The sequence below is a fragment of the Cenococcum geophilum genome (assembly GCF_001692895.1).
Source record: "Cenococcum geophilum 1.58 unplaced genomic scaffold K441scaffold_13, whole genome shotgun sequence".
Lineage (NCBI taxonomy): Eukaryota > Fungi > Ascomycota > Dothideomycetes > Gloniales > Gloniaceae > Cenococcum > Cenococcum geophilum.
The window spans coordinates 2,892,180-2,896,332 of NW_027137571.1; positions in this window are offsets into that span (position 1 = coordinate 2,892,180).

Sequence of the window (4,153 nt, forward strand, 5' to 3'; positions counted from 1 at the left end):
CCTCCCTTGGCCTAGAGTGCCTCTGCTACTACTAGGGGGTAAGCTTTGGGCAGAGCCTCGTGCAGAGCCCTAGTAGAGCTTCGTGCAGAGCTTCGTGCAGAGCTTCGTGCAGAGCTTCGTGCAAGGCTTCGTGCAAAGCTTCGTGCAAAGCTTCGTGCAGAGCTNCGTGCAGAGCTTCGTGCAGAGCTCCGTGCAGAGCTTCGTGCAGAGCTTCGTGCAGAGCTTAATGCAGAGCTTCGTGCAGAGCTTAATGCAGAGCTTCGTGCAGAGCTTAATGCAGAGCTTCGTGCAGAGCCACGTGCAGGCGTGCAGACGTTCGTACGGGCGGTCAGTTGCAGAGACGTTTGTAGAGACGATTGTATGGGCAATTGATCAATTGATTGTATGGGTGTTCGTACGGGCGTTCGTACGGGCGATTGTAGAACCTTCCTAGTATATTAGTGCTGCGTGTTAGTAGAGCTTTGGAGCTCTATATAGGGCTTCGAGCAGAGCCTCGAGCAGAGCTTCGAGTAGAGCTTTTACAGAGCTTCGTACGGAGCTTCGTGCAGAGCTTTTGCAGAGCTTCGAGCGGGGCTTCGAGCAGAGCTTCGTGCGGAGCTTCGAGCAGAGCTTCGTGTGGGGCTTCGAGCAGAGCTTCGTGTGGGGCTTCGAGCAGAGCTTCGAGCAGAGCTTCGTGCGGGGCTTCGAGCAGAGCTTCGAGCGGAGCTTCGTGCAGAGCTTTTGCAGAGCTTCGAGCGGGGCTTCGAGCAGAGCTTCGTGCGGAGCTCGAGCAGAGCTTCGTGCGGGCTTCGAGCAGATCTTCGAGCAGAGCTTCGTGCGGGGCTTCGAGCAGAGCTTCGAGCGGAGCTTCGTGCAGAGCTTCGTGCGGAGCTTCGTGCAGAGCTTCGTGCGGAGCTTCGTGCAGAGCTTCGTGCGGAGCTTCGTGCAGAGCTTTTGCAGAGCTTTGGTAGAGCTCCGTGCAGGTCTCCCCCTAAGTTTCGTACCGCAGAGCTCTCGCAAAGCTCCGCAGCTCTACGTAGAGGGCTAGCGGCGTGGGCGTAAGCGTTCAGCGTTGGTGTTTACTGAGCGGCTCAGCGGTGCAGAGGTAGAATTAGGGCTTCTACAGCGACGAATTCCTCTCAACGTTGCGTATGTATAAGGAGCTAAAGATCTCATAACTTATAGAGTAGGCTTTTCTCTATAATTTGGTATAATTTTTATATTAATAGGTATTGTAGGAGGGTAGATTAATTTCGTTAAAGTTAGTAAGGTCTTCTTATATAAACTATATTTAGGTTTTCCTACAAATCTCGCCAAAGTCTCTTAGACTAAGAAAACGATTGCCGTCCTAAATCAGCTTAGCGGACGGTGCGGATATTCCTATATCCGCATAATCGTTTTCTTGGTCTAAGCTTCTGAGGTAAAGAGTATAGAACTTATATATACGCTTACTAATTATAAGCTTTTTATTCCCAAGGCAGATAAAGCATATTTTTGGTCTTTTCTCCTTATATTAAGATAACTTTGCCCTCTCTAGCGCTTTAGCCGCTTCTAAAATCCTAGTATCTTCTTTAATCTTAACTTTACTAAGGGCGATATTTGTCCTAGACTGTCTCTGGTAATAATTCCGCCGATATACTCTACCTTCCTTAATATTATAGTAATCTACAACCGCATTAATGGCATTATTGCGTCTGTGTATCTTATCTTCTAGTAATACGCTAGGAAGCGTTATAATCGCTTAGATAAGGCGTTTGCGTTTAACTAATCCATTATCGCTAAATTTTAAGATTGCTTTAATATTCTCGCTAAATTTATCCCTAGAAAGTTGCCGCTTAATATTAATTACAGCTTATTTATTATTCTAATTCTTCTTAATATTTTCTAATAGCGCATTTCTCTAACGTTGCCTTTTATTTATAATTTCTTGGCTAAGTCTTTGGTATTTTATACTTTCTGCGGTTTTGCGCTTAAGGCTAAGCTTTAGCTTATTTTAAATTTTAATTAAGGTATAAATACGCGGGTTCTTATTTACAAATAAGAATTATTCTATTATTAGGTGCTATAGCCACCGCAGGCTAATTAATTAGCTTATTTAGCATACCGCTTTTATTAACTTTTCTTAAGGCTTTAAGCCTTAAATGATTACCTATATATCTACGCCAATATGCCGCGGAAGGTAGTGCTTTAGAAATATTTAAGCGTCGGCGTACTGCATTATTAGGTTCCGGAGGGCGTTACTTACGTTACTTAGGTAGTATAGGCATTAGAAAGGTTTTAGTAGAACTAGCTCTATATAATAGAACTTACTATTTTTATTAAATGCCTTGCCTGCGCCGTAATGGAGACTATATAGGTACGTAACCTGCTAAAATCCCGTAATTACGCTAAGGTCCTTAATCTAGGGTAAAAGAGTTAAGGATAGTAAAGGCTAGTTAAGTAAGACCTTATAGCTATAAGGGGTTTTAATTAATCGCCAAAATATAGGGATATTATTTAGGTTTAAACGAAGTGGTAGCAATAACTTGTTATGCCTAGGCTTAATATATAGCCTACTAAGCTGCTCTATGGACATTAAATTAGGGGGTGTAAAAGCTTAGTCGGTAAAGAGAAGGCCTAGAAAAAAGACGTAAGGGCTAAGAATAAGTAAAGGGTTAAAGATAATCTTAGGAATTAGGAAAGTATTACTAGTTCTCTATAAGTATAAGGTAAGAGAAATAGGGTAGAAAGAGAACGTACGCTTCTTTTATGCTAAGATATTTCTTAGTAAATTTAAATATAAACTTAAGCATAATCTTATAAGGCCTGCCTTCTAGGTCGTAAATAAGTATAACTATTATATATCGGTAGTATAGATTAAGAAGAGCTTTAGGTTGGCTTATAGTGCAGAAGCCTAGCTATAATAAAAAAAATAGACTTATATCCAATATCGTTTAACTATATATCTCTTCCTTATGATAACTAAGTTAGTCTTAAAAACTAGGGCGAGATCCTCCGCGTCCATAACGGTCTTTTCTCACTTTTTCTTACTTAAGCTATATTTCTTCGCCAATTTCTAAAGTACCTAAGAAAGATATCTTAGCTCCGCCTTACCTTACTAGGTTAAAAGGTTAACTAGGAACGTAATTACCTTATATATCTAGCGGTTTGGTTTACTAAGAATTTTTCTATTAGTTGCTTTCTTATATATAAGGTGATAGTACTTTTAGTATAAGCCAAGCGAGCTAGAAGCCTTCGTCCCGCGCTATTTTTTACCCCCTTTTCCTTATTTCTAATTTAGAAACTAGTTAAAAAAAGCTATAAAGGAGTTAAAGCGAGAGGACTCGGTATATTTTCTTGGGGTCTTTCCCTATATAGGTGCAGTATTTAAAAATTATTAGCTCTCCGCTAAGTTAGGCCTAAAAGGAAGCCGCTAAATAGGTTATTACTTACTAATACTAGTACTCTTTAATGCGGTTAAGGAGGTTTGTACTACTATTAGTATAGTCCTATATTATAAAATCGGATTCCTTAAACTCTTCTAACTGTTTAAGGTAGTATTCTAGTAGATAGTCTTAATTTTTATAAAGCCATGCTTAAGCGGGCGCTTTATAAGCATTGTTACTGTTAATACCACTATTAGCGTTACAGTCGGCGTTACTATCGGCATTACTATCGGTATTACTGTCGAAAACGGTCGGTTCTATCCCATAGCAGTTACTATCGCTATCTATATCCATATACTTATCGTTAGTAACGCTAGATAATAAGCTATAATCTAATAATTAAGCGCGCCGTATTCTAGGGAGTTAGAAGAGAACTTAGGGTAATAACGGTGGGAAGGATATAGAGAGTAATATACGGTTAAGAAGATAGGAAGGTAAAGAATAAGAGAAACGGGGCCTAGGTTAAATGGATTAGAGGTAGGAGCCATAAAGTATATATTGTGACGGCGCTGGAGCGCGTCACCTAGTCAGGGGTTCGCGTAAGACTTGGCATGTGTATATAGACGTTGCCTCACCACCTTCTCTTGCTCCTTAGCTTAATATCTTCGTAATACAGCATTCGTTCGCTTGATCTTGCAAGCATTCGTTCAAGTCTCTGTTGAGACATTTGTTCGATGGTTCGAGCCGTCACATATATAGGTTTAGCGCCAGGCACGTAAAAGGGTTACACTTCTAGATAAACTAGTCTG